This window comes from Mytilus californianus, unplaced genomic scaffold (assembly GCF_021869535.1).
Source record: "Mytilus californianus isolate M0D057914Y unplaced genomic scaffold, xbMytCali1.0.p SCAF_11, whole genome shotgun sequence".
NCBI classification, from domain to species: domain Eukaryota; kingdom Metazoa; phylum Mollusca; class Bivalvia; order Mytilida; family Mytilidae; genus Mytilus; species Mytilus californianus.
Genome location: NW_026262593.1, coordinates 58,272,620 through 58,286,508, shown reverse-complemented (window position 1 = coordinate 58,286,508; position 13,889 = coordinate 58,272,620). Strand labels below are relative to the sequence as shown.

Below are 13,889 nucleotides of genomic sequence, written 5' to 3'. Positions count from 1 at the left end.
AGATTGGATATTATACAATTTAAACTCAAATATGAGTTTCTTCAAATCGTAATAAAGTTTGCAAATGATAAGAAGATTATCAAAGACTACTTGACCTTGGGGTACTTATTCCTAGAAGAGAGATCGCTTTGGTTCTTGTTGATATCAATTTGCACTACGCTATTTTAACTGTAATAAATAATCGAAAACGCTTATTTCCACGTCAACAGTATTCATATAAAACTCGTGTTACAACAATTTGAAATTAACTGCAGGACCATTTCCAGTTAAAATATACGGTATATCCGCTCGCCACTGTGACTTCTTTCATCAAAACAACTATCCATCAAAGGCATATAGGGATATAGAAAGCAGAGATAATCGCCAGTTAACAATTTAGAGGCAACAGTATAGTTTACCAATATTCAAATCTCATAAATCTATTTAAAAAATTCAAATCAAGGTAAAAAAAAAAGCAGGCTCTTCCAATTATACCTTTCTAAAGACAACTTCAACGAGACATTTTATAAATAAAAAACAAAAAACAATCTTAAAAATTCTTGAATATTTAGGCATAAACAATTAGTTTACGGTTGTGAAACGTTTAAAGAGGATGCATGCGTTTCCTTTTCGTGGATATTTGAGTTTATCAACTGATTCTGCTTGTTACCATTTGTCCCCAGTTCTGTCTTAAATACTTTCATTTGTTCACAACTTTACTGATCTTTAATAGTATGTAATAACTAGACATACAAATGTAATAGGTAAAATGAAATATTCCTACCTGACTGTTTGCATTATTTCATTCCTTTATCGATAATGCACTGTAAGATTAAGACTTAAAAATTGACATACACGACTGAAAAGTCGATCAAATACCAATCCTCGTGGCCCAATAACAAATAAGTAGAAAAAGTAATTCGTAGCATCGGATGCTAAAATTGTTTAATTTCTATGATTATTTTAATGATATATAATTTATACTCTTTGTTAAATTGATTACCCCTATTTAGTAATTTGGCTCATATAACACAAAAAGTAAATAGACTTGATGGCTACCTGGTACACCTGTCCATAACACCTGACTTCATATATACAAAATACTACATGTCACCGTTATGAGTATAGACCTGAAGTATTGGGTGCTATTGGAGACGTTTGCAGGTACCGCAAAATCAGTAATTACATGCACCATATCGCTGCATTGACCGCTATTCCTGAATTTTCGGAGTTCTGTATAAAATAAGATTTTGCCGTAATGTTATGGTTTCAGAAGTTTGCAATTTAATTATTTTTAACCAAGACCAAGTTAATCCAGATTTTTTTTTATCTAAGAGCCACAGAATCTTTGGATATATGGCTTGCCCTTAAATCATTTATAACTGAGACATATTGAGTGATGAATTAGAGCACACGAACAGAAAACGCTTTGGATAATCGTATGATTAGTTTTGTCAGAAACAGATACAGACCCAGACGAGTCAAGTGCTGATCAATAACCATCGCCTATGTTTTCAGATAGACATTTTGACAAGAGCCCTACTATAATATCCCCCAGGAACCTAAATGAAGAAAACAATTAAATCTTGTCTCTCCAACCCTTAAACACATAACGAAGGAGCATTCGGCGGAATTCCGTTCAGTAGTTCATGAGATGTACATTGATTGAATTTTACTTAAAAATCTTAACCAACCATCGCGTTAGAAACCAAATACAGGCTGCACGACTACTCTTCATAGTAAAAAAGTGCCGTTAGAATATACATTCCTGAATCTATGGAATTGGTTTGGAGAAGAAATATAATACAGACACATCACTACACAGAAGAACCGGGAATCCCTTCCCCAGAAAAGCTGTAAAAACACAAAAACATGATCAACCCAAATGAAAACAAAATGTCAAAAAAAGAAAAAAAAACAATATACATCTACACTGCATAGGGAGTAAATTTGGATACAACTCAAGTAGAAGGTTACTAGCTGATAACATTATATTATCAAAATATTATTATCGGGTAGAATTTCACAGAATTTTAGAGTAAGTAACTGAGATATAACAGACTGTTATAAAACAAGACAAATGAGTGACAATCTATTCTTAAAAACAAACTTTCTATGATAAGACAATGCATATACTAGTAGTTGCAAAAAGTGTTGCTTCAATACCACACTGCATTATATCTCCACTGATACAATTAACCTTCTCTTATGGGAATATACATATATTGTATATAAGATGATGAATGAGTGATTTCATGTTGAACTTAACGCCTCTTTCTCAGATAATAGTGTCGCCAAAACAATAATCCACTTGTACCGCACATTTTACCTTGAATAGTGTCATACTTTGAACCCCTAATTGCCAGTTCACGGTAAATGCCCAAACGAAATGCATGTAATTTGTTGATTCTACATACATTGTGTTAAATAATTAATATATTAATATGTCACTAGATAATTGTAAACTCTATTATGATGACAGATAATTGAATCTCCAGTGGAACAAATTCTTCAATAGGTTAGATGTTTATCTTACACACAAGGGTACGGTTCAGAAGGGCAAACTTATATGCTTCTTATATTGCAGAAATCGATGCTTTGATTATGGTAATCTTCTTAATGACAAGGCGTCTCTATATACGCACACCATGGATTATTTAACAAACTGCATTTAATGATCATTTATGCACAACTGATTTATAATCATACATACTTAGTTATTCCTGAACATGTACAACGAAATAGAATGAAGCATCGAGTACAAAACAATATTGAAAAAGAACGAATAAACAGACGTTCTGCACTACTTAAACAAAACGTAGATACTACTTTTTGCCATGTCGAGCGTCTTGATTTATATATGATAGTCTGAATGTTTGCAAATTGTAAAAAAGTTTTTTAGTTGTGGTGACTAAGCATAATATTATTATCAGTACCATTGTATTCAATGGAGCAGGAAATGATTATCTTTTAGGAACGCTCAAGGATGATCGCACCTCTGTTTCAAAAGAACAAGATTTTAAAAAGACTGTTATAAATTGATAGTATATTAATAACGGAAATTAAAAAGCAGCAAAATTAAAGGTCCGTGTCTTTGTTTTTGAGAAGGTTGGCGAGAAATGATTCTTTCTAGATTTTACATGCATTTAACATGGGCACCTTTTTCTTTCAAAAACTATGAAAAAATTATGGAAAGAAAAGTAGGGGTTACCGGGCAAACTTTTTATTGGCATTATATGGATAAAACTAGTGGATTTCGAATATCTGACAAAAAATCAAAAGAAGAGTAACGAACATCCTTAAGTCCGATCCCGTTTCATGTTAATGAATCTTTTGATTTCTATATAATGAGTGACTTGTCGTGTTCCTTAATAGTTAACTTGTTTGTCGGTTTCTTTTGGTATGAGGGGCCTCGGTGACCCAGAGGTCTTAGTAGTTCATCTACTGTATTACTAGCCTGTAGCCTGTCAACACTGAGGTTGTAAGTTCGACTCCAATCTTAAATGACAAGGATTGTCAGTTTTCCTGTTGAAGGTGGGTGGTTTTCTACGGACACATTAGCTTTTTCAATCAATAAAATATGACCAACACGATATACCCAATAGCGATGAAAATAGCGTTAGACACCAACAATTAAATAATCAATAAATCAATCCTTTTGGTATGGTTTATATATATTAAGTTTGGATACTACTGTTTGCAGTGTCGCTTTATTTTTTTATTATGGTGATGTCTGTGCCAGTTCGACTTTTGATGTTTACCCTTTTGGTATTTTTTCTGTTTTTCTCGTGAATATAAGAAAAAGAAACAAGCCGCTGCACTAACTAAAATTATAAATTTCATCTGCTGAGGCGATTCGAGCATGGAAAACAAACGTTAGAAGTAAGACTAAGAAGTCATCGAACAATCAAAAACAAAGGTTCAGCAAAGTCACAAATAAGAGGTCTTAACTTGTCGTTTTTATCTACTTATGGGTAGTATGGCAATTCAAATCCTGTATTGCTATTAGAATTCCATACAACTGGATTTATGAAAAAGTTATATACAGTAATTTATGTTGTTCTGTTCATCGACCAAATACAGGTAACAAAAGGTGAAACAAACATATGACTATAATTTCAAGATTCATTCATGCAGCCCTAATTGATAATGATGTTTTATTTTCAGATGTCTGACTGACAGATAGTGGAGTTTTGTCGCCTCCCTCAAGCTAATTAAATAACAACTCCATTCATATCTTAAAGGACTTATTTGACAAAGTTGAAGATAAAAATAGAACAAAAGAACTATTACACGTCTTCGATGATGACAAATTTAGACGGAATGATGTCCTCGGAATTGAACTGGGTCACTGGTACGTAGAAAAGCATCAATTAGTCTACATAATTGTTGTCCATCATTGAAAAAATAAATAAGGTATGAATAAAATATAACTACATGAATGACACAAACACTTGCTTTAATGTATATGTAGTTTGATTTCCAAAATGAACAATTATAACAAGATTTTTATTCTGATTTATTGGATTTAAAAATTCGATCAAATAGTTATATACATAAATGAATAAATCCCAATGTGTTGTAAAAAATGCTTAGTAATGGAAATAAAAGACGATACACACGATGCTAACTACACTAACACCACGAAGAACACATGTAAATATAGACCTCATTAAAGTAGCACTTTATACTTTTATATAGATTAGACCGTTGGTTTTCCTGTTTGAATTGTTTTACACTAGTCATTTTGGGGCCCTTTATAGCTTACTGTTCGGTGTAAGCCAAGGCTCCGTGTTGAAGGCCGTACTTTGAACTATAATGGTTCACTTTTACTAATTGTGACTTGGATGGAGAGTTGTCTCATTGGCACTCATACCACATCTTCTTATATCTACTTAAAATGCGCTATGAAGTTTTCGACATAAACGCGAAAGTCCGCAGTCACAAGAACGTATTTGGAAACCCTATTTCTAGTAATTATTAAACTAAGAAATGCAGTCAAAAACAAATATTATTGAATTAAATAAGGACCACACCATAAACTTCAATGCAAATGCTAAATATTTGGTTATTCAAATGTAAGCCTTTTGTCTCTGATAGGGTAACAATAGTCTGTGCAAGTGAGTTGACATCAAATATCCATATCACTTGATTCCTTTTGAAAGAAACATTTCATAAGGAGGTTGGAACTTAAAAAAATATAGGGATATATATAGTTATCTTCCTGGTGATGTTGGGATGTAAATATAAGATGTTTGACCGTTTTTCAATCAAATAAGAGGTAACAATACTTCTCCAATGTTAAAAAATAGTTAATTTTTAATATGGAAACCAAGGGGAAAAAGTTAAAAAATACAGAATTTCATTTTTGTTTAATACTATTATTAGGACGTTTGATAATTTCAAAGTAATGTAGTTTTGTACACGTATTTAATTTATTAATTTTAGAAATTATCCCCTATTTATCATATCAACTTTGTAACTTACGATTTTGTTTGGTCGAGGATTTTGTCCTGGTTTAAAAAGAATAATCCTTACATTCTAACACAAGACATGAATGTGTAATCGCCACAAAGTATACATATCGTTTTAATATACAAGTTATGTTGACTAAAGTATCGTTTTTTTACAGGTATATTTAAAACACCTGTACCAGGTAGTTCACGTGTTAACTACATAATTTAACACAAGGACATATGTATATGTAGGTACCATTTCATACCGCAAAGATATAATCATTTTAATGGAAAGGAGTGCTATATAGGACACTACCATAGAATGAGATGTTACTAAAAGATAGGTTGCATTAGAAGAAATTACTGACAAGATAAAAAAAAATAAATCATCAAAGGCATATAGGACTATCACATCCTATTACCGGCTATCGACATGGCATATGCAATAGCTGGTAGATTGCTGTACTCGATATTCACAACAATTATGTTTCATAGCAATCTGGAAAGTAAAATAACAAAAATACCAAACTCCAAGAAAAATTCAAAACGGAAAGTCCCTTATCAAATGGCAAAATCAAAAGCTCAAACACATTAAACGAAAGGAAAACAACTGTCATATTCCTGACTTGGTACAGGCATTTCCTGATGTTGAAAATATATTCTGTTGTATATGCCATACCGAAACACGATAATAGGGTTTACTGTTTACTGTTTAAATGCAACATAAACAATAATCTTATTTCAATAATCTTAGTTCTCATATCTATGCAGCACAATATGTACAAAGATATGTTACTGTTCAGATTTCAATAAAAACTATATTCTAAGTGTTTGCTTATACGTATTTAAGGAATGACTGTAATATTTTTTCTGTCTATAAAGAAATAACCTAAAAAAAGTGGTGCACACTGAATAACCCGCGTAGCGGGTTATTTATAAGTGTGCACCACATTTTTTAGGTTATTTCGAATAGACAGAAAAAATATTACAGTCATTACTTATAATTTAATCCTAAATTCCATTTTTAAGGAGTAAATTTTGAAAAAAAGTTGGTGACGTCACGGTCACATGACAAAATTATGTCTATGAGCTGATAGACAAAAAACTTTCAGCCAATCATAAGACGTGTAACATCCAGAATTAAATTATATATGTATGTAGGTTTTCTTCTTAAGTATAATTGTCTTATATTCTACCAATTGCTTATTAATTTCAAATGAAACGTCACTGAAAACTATTTTCATATTTCGGTCTATGGATAATATTCAACTTTACTTTTGCTTTAATAATACAAATTTATTTAAGGGTGCATTTCTTCCATTTAAGTAAATAAGAATACTTCAGTTGGAATGTGGTAGTAAACTTTAAGTATATAATTATTACATAGAAATAAAAGAATATAATAATGCTAAGCATAAAAGATACAAAGAAAAAAGTATAATGTTGAATTCAATCTTTTTTCCGAATGTTTACTCATGAATAACACGACGGGTACCATTTAAGGAGCAGGAACTTTGTACCCTTCCGATGCTTAATATTTAGATTGATGTCCATTTGTTTGTTCGACTTATGTTTGTCTTTTCGCTATATGTTTGTGATAGCCATGGTGTTCCCTGTCTTTTCGCTATATGTTTGTGATAGCCATGGTGTTCCCTGTCTTTTCGCTATATGTTTGTGATAGCCATGGTGTTCCCTGTCTTTTCGCTATATGTTTGTGATTGCCATGGTGTTCCCTGTCTTTTCGCTATATGTTTGTGATAGCCATGGTGTTCCCTGTCTTTTCGCTATATGTTTGTGATTGCCATGGTGTTCCCTGTCTTTTCGCTATATGTTTGTGATAGCCATGGTGTTCCCTGTCTTTTCGCTATATGTTTGTGATAGCCATGGTGTTCCCTGTCTTTTCGCTATATGTTTGTGATAGCCATGGTGTTCCCTGTCTTTTCGCTATATGTTTGTGATAGCCATGGTGTTCCCTGTCTTTCATTGACTGATGTTTTTGATTGCCACCTTAGATTGATTTGGCTATAATTGTTTTAAGTCCTTTGCGGTCATATAGCTGTTCAAATGTTTAGGTTCTTATACATCATTGGCTTTCAAATATTCGGATTTGAACTTTCCTGATGAAGATTAATCCAGAAAAGCGCTTCGGACGCATGCAATTAATAAAGTGTTGTTTACATTTTTTGGGACATTTTTTTCTCTTTAACTTAACAAGAGAGAAAATCAGCAAAATGTACTGATCCAGCATAATTGTGGTTGCAAATAAGTGCAAGTAAGTGCAAGTTTATTTGTAATTGATATTTGAGCATCATAAAACATCCTTAAGTAAAGACTATGCAAAAATAATTTTCAAACGAAATCATTTATTTATGGAGGTCATTTCTAATCACCACTTGTGCACACTAGGTAAACTCATTGATGTTTAAACAACATGAATTTATTGAAATGCACTTTCCTTTGATGAACATAAACTGAAATGTCAGCTTTACTTTAAACATTTATGGAAATAAAATCCGAATTAAAACACATGGGATTTTAAATACACGATATGCACTCAAATGGTAATGACACGACTTCTGTCGAACAAACATATTGTTGACGAAGGATTTGTGTCTTGTGTCACACCCCGGGGACGGTGCAGATAATGGTAAAATACGCTGCCATGATAATAAACAACTGTACTTAGTTGATATTTTGAAAAGGTTAATTAATGGAAAATATGAAAGCCTTCTACCGATTACAGAAAAGAGAACAAATTACGTATTTGACGAAATTTTTCGGTGACGTACTTTATAACAGTAATCAATGTTGCTTTGCAATACTTTCATAAGAAAGAAAAATATTTGCCATTTGGTGAAAGAACCCCGTCCCATTATGAGGAATATCATCATGGAATTTATTTTATGAATAAAGAAACTTTACAGTAAAAAAGTGCTTACCTCGTCTTTTTAAGTTTCTTGTGAATTTAAAGTGGGAACTCATGCATGTGCTAAAGTCAAAGATATAATTAAGACGCTGTCACTTACTCCGGCTAGCTTTGGAGAAAAAACTTCAAAAAAGTAAGCTAGCAACTCATTGGTTATTCAATTTAGGCCCATTTGTTTTTTCACAGTGTTTTTAAACTTTTGCCTTTCCAAACTTATGGTCGCAAGCGAATCTTATTTTAGAAACATGTGTATGTGCACGGAATCATATCATTCGTGTTCATTTCTGACATGTAAATTTTCATTTCTTCGAATCTTTTTAATCTTTTCTATAATTCCCCCTTTTCCTGTTCAATCGTAGCATTACATTCAAAGCTATATCCACGCAATCTTTTCGTATACTTATATAAAGCAAAACAACATTCCAATGTTATTATGAGCTATCAAAATTTGATAAATACGATATGAAATAGATCAAAAAGTTTCACTTATCTAGAAATCTACAATTTATTTTCCTATATTCATGTAGAACATTACATCACGTGATATCTACATAGAGGCAATTTACCCCTCTATTCATCTGATTGACACAAAGATGCAAGAAAATAGCACTCAAGAGGGTCTGGATTGGGGGTCCTTCATTTCTGTATTCTTTAATTTTTTAGGCCCTTTTTTCTCTATTCTATATACGTTTGGTCCATTTTTCTCTATTCTTAATACGTTTGGTCCATTTTTCTCTATTCTTAATACGTTTGGTCCATTTTTCTCTATTCTTTATATTTTAGCACCCCTTTATTCTCTATTCTTTACTTTTTTGGTCAATTTTCCCTGTTCTATTTTACTAGCCCAATATTCTCTATTCTGTTAACCCCGATTCAGACCCTCACTCAATCATTAGACTGTGTACTTAAAATAATATCATGTAAACTAAACTTTGACAAATATGTTTATATATACAATTTAAATATTTACCTTTATGAAAAAGTACTAATTGCTGGACAAGAAATTTGGTTTACAGTCAATCAGTGAAAACTACGTTAGGGTAATATAGTAGACAAACATTAATTCAAGACAAAAATGCAGTAGGGGTATATATCAAATGAAAAAGAAGAACAATATTTGCTTTTAAGCTTAAAATTTGAATGGAATGATGGTTTTGTCATATAATCTGACTCCACGAGAATTGTCAATTGTCGGGAAAATATATAATATATATTTGAAATACATATTTTATTCAAATGGAAAACAAAATAAGCTTTTGATTTAAACACATAAGAAAGGAGGGTAGGTGGTTTTACTACACAGGGGTAAAAGACCACGAAGAATTTTAGAGAATCTGATTCTGTGTAAATAGTGAATAGTCAGCGATTTTTACAACACAAGTTGCATGAAAACATATTTCTTCTGTCATATAAAATTTTAGACTGACCCGATGATCCGAGTACTTTTAACTGATTTCCATCTGTTATGATTTGTTGTATTGATGTTTTTATGATGTCCTACAGTATTTCTTTTAAAAGTGAAATCGTTTTTATACAAATAAATTCCAAACAAGAACTTTTGACCCCCCTCAAACAAAATTTTATACGACTTTTTAAGCATATTTCTATTGTTACTGATTTGTATGCCTCAGTAGAAATATGCAATAAAATGTTCCACCCTGAGATGATGTCTTATAAATAACCACAACATTACAATTACTTTATGGTAATTAAATATCCGCAAAATATAGCATTAACATAAAATCAACCCTTTAACATTGAAACTTGACGGGCACCTGTCCACTGACAGGGGTACTGACATACGCGACATGTGTCAAATCAAGAATAACTTTACTGAAGTAATGGTATGGCAGGAAAAACAGGCTCATACCTGTTGCCCAAGGGGTTTCGCCGATAAAATAAAGATAATTGGCTATCAACAACAATATAGAAAGTTTTTTCTACAGTTACAATAAAAGTTCTTATGATGGAGTTGCGTAGATGTAGAGAAAATGTTTGTCCTCTAATTTTAAAAAAGGAACACGCTGTAATCACTATACACATATCAAAGTAATGCGAACAGCTCTTAAATTGCAAAGAGCTGTTTAAGAGTTTTCAAGAATGAACCAACGGATGTAAAATGTAAAATTTTGAAAACAGTATAAGTGCAAGTCTAAGAATAGTGTAAATTACTTGAAGTAAAAAATTAAAACATTCCACAACCGTTAAAAAGTAGTAACAAAATGAGGATATAATTTATTTGAATCTTTTCTCAATTTTATTGAGCTCATAAATGTTTTTTTATAATACTTACAGTTCATTTACATTTTAAGGTAAGACTATATTTTTTGTCACAAATATTTGAATGAATTATCTTTTGAATGATAAATAAAAATACACCAACGCGAAATGTACACCATTGTTAATGGAAGAACAATTTAGTTATATTATTTTCTGGAGTGGGAAAATGTCAATCGTTTCATATGTACTTTCATTTTAACATACTAAAATGCAGTTTCTTCCACGAAAAATGTTTTAAAAAGTCTAACTGCCATTCATAATGTAGAAATAATAACTAAATTGTTATGTACAAAGGAAATATGTCTATATTTAAAGAAACATTCTGCATATTTGGATGTTTAATCTCCCCTTTTCATATATATTATATTTACATATTTTCTACATTACAGATAAAATGACAATATTGTATATAATATGGATTTCTAAAATGTTACATCCCTAATAATAAATTGATGCTTGACAAGTATACAGTTATTCACATCAAAGAAGAATAGTAGATAAAAAGTCACTATGCAGGTCTTTTCAATGCCAGCCTAGTCTTAATATCCTTCTATAGTAGTTCAGAGTTAATCGAGCAATGTATAGTAACTGGATGAATGGGTTCCAGTAATGTTAATATAACTATTGTATAGTAAAGTAATGTTCATGTGATCCTAGTTATTAATACATGTTAATCTGACGACGGGTTATCTAAGGACAATCTTGGCACACCTATGAAGTCGCTGAAACTTTACACTAGTAAACTTTATAGATGAAGTGTGATGATTTGATTCAACACCGGACAATAGTCTAAAATGAAATACAGCAACCATCAAATACATAAAATGAAATACAGCAACCATCAAATAGATAAAATGAATAGTGGGGTATACAAAGAAATGAGAGGTATACAGCAACCATCAAATATCAAAAGACATCTGTCTGCTTTCTCGCTGACAACCCGCGGCCTCAAAATGTTCTCCTTGTGAACAAGCCGGTGTCTTCAAATTTTTCTCCACAGGTCAACATACAGTCCCAAACAATAGACAGTAACATTAACAGTACCAATTTTTTTCTGCATTAGATGCGTTTTGACAACAAATGTCTCTTCAGTGATGCTGGAGACCAACATATTTGAAAATCCAAAACTTAGAGATTTGCATGAGGGAGATATATTCCTCAATTTAAAATAATTTCCAAAGTGTCCATGTAATATGTAAAGCTCTGAATCGTCTGGAGTCGCAAAATTGGATTAAACAGAAATTATCAAGGATCTGCCATCAACACTAAACTCCTAAAGCAGGACAAAAACATTAAGGGATGACAGCAGATTAGCAAGGACGCGGTTCCTGACTTAAGACATGCACATGAACATGGAGCGATGCTAAACTTATTTTTTGAGCGATCAATCCTGCTCTCGATTAGTGGATAGAAAGATACACATACAGACGTTCAATAAAATATGTTAAAGCAGCTTTCAAAACTACATAAAAATGTTACAATGGACAACAAAAAATACAAGTATGTGTAAAAAGGTATAACAAAATTACTGAACTCCGAGGTAAATTCAAAAAAGGGAAGTTCATAAAAACTGACAAAGTCGAACATTGGACTTTATCAACCAACTAATCGACTGGAAAACAACTGTCATATTCCTGACTTGGTATCAGCAATGATGAAACAATGATGAATTATACCGTATCAAAGCATAGCTGACTATTCGGTATGATTTGTGCTCATTGTTGAAGGCCGTACGGTGACCTATAGTTGTTAACTTCAACGTCATTTGATTTCTGGTTGAGAGTTGTCTCATTGAAAATCACATCACATTTTTATGTTCGCTGAATCTGAAGGCAAAAATAATGTACTTTACCTACTGATGGGAAATAATGCCACCCTAATATCAGTTGTCATACAGCAACGTTATAAATAGTTCAGGAAGACACTATCTGTACTTTCATTATAGCATTTTTGCTTTGGATGATTGTGGACAGAATTAAAACCATGAAGTATCAGTCACTTTTTGTGTTACAAAAATAACTTTACTCGTCGCATTACTTAATATTTTAATTCCGTAACCAAAAATACTGAAATGATATGATTTTACTTGTAATCTTTGCTTTTGAAGAACAATTTGCATCGCAAATAAAAAAAGTAGAAAAATAATTGACGCCGCTTGTAGAAAAGAAAACAATAACAGAAAATTGATGAACTGTTTTATGTCATTTAAACTGCAAAGCTGTCCAACAACTCCTTAAAGTAAAATCCGCAAGATATCTACAGGACATAAGTAACGAAAATTTATGAAACATCAAAGCCAGACAAATATCATTATAGACAATTGCAGCGCCAAACAACGAATAAAAAAAATTCATTACATGTCAAGGTACCTAATACAGACTGTAATATGCATCATGAATTGTTATAAATCATTGGATAACTATAACTGGAGAACGATTTTTAACAAATGATGAATATCTAAGTTACAAATTGTATGAAAGAGACTTACAATTCTTCATTAATGGAATCAATAAGAGAATTCGAACTAATTAGATGCACAAAGCACAAAAGAAGGCAATAATTTTGGAGGTAATATCATGTCATAAATGATGTCTTCACTTGAGCTACAATATTTATTCACATAAAAGAAAATGATAAATCTCGTATCAACCTCATTCAAAGTCATTTATTCCAAAGTATCTGAACTAAAACAACAGGACGAACCTTTATACATGAGTTATTTTTCATATATTCTTATAACGTAAGGACATCCGAACAAAACACAACCTTAAGGGAAGATACATACATATGTTATTATACAGTCTTACAGCTGTGAATAAACATTGTATCGCACGGAATAGAATAAGTTGATAACTTTGTATAGAATAATGATATATGATCCCTGATCCAATACTATATAACTTCATAAATCAACATATAACACATTTGTTTGGGGAACTGTTAGTTTACATGATATCATATATTGTAAGATGGTAGAAAAAACCTCTGACATCTTTAAATTACAGTGGCATCTGATATGGTCATGATAGATTCGACATTTCGATTCAAATGAAAAGTTAGGAATATTCGGCTTTTCAATCTGAGAGAGAGAGAGAGAGAGAGAGAGAGAGAGAGAGAGAGAGAGAGAGAGAGAGAGAGTCTTGCCTCTCAATTTCAACAGAATTAGCGTCTCGCAGTTTGAATTAACCATCTTACGGAAAATCCCACATATAGTGCAACGTTACACCAACAAATTGCATTTACGTTTA

The 13,889-nt window shown here is 31.9% G+C and overlaps 1 protein-coding gene across 2 annotated transcripts in view; it reads right to left on the bottom strand.

Moving 5' to 3' along the window:
• The window catches only part of LOC127720411 (D-glucuronyl C5-epimerase-like), a 95,192-nt gene that overhangs the window by 63,655 nt on the left and 17,648 nt on the right, over positions 1 to 13,889 (bottom strand). The window contains exon 1 of one of the 2 annotated variants that reach the window (XM_052226989.1): positions 5,467 to 5,599. The exons of the other annotated variant lie outside the window; for it this stretch is intronic. The gene's annotated coding sequence lies outside the window, so the exon portion shown is untranslated. Of the gene's footprint in view, positions 1 to 5,466; positions 5,600 to 13,889 lie in introns of those variants that run through there. 2 annotated transcript variants of the gene reach the window in all.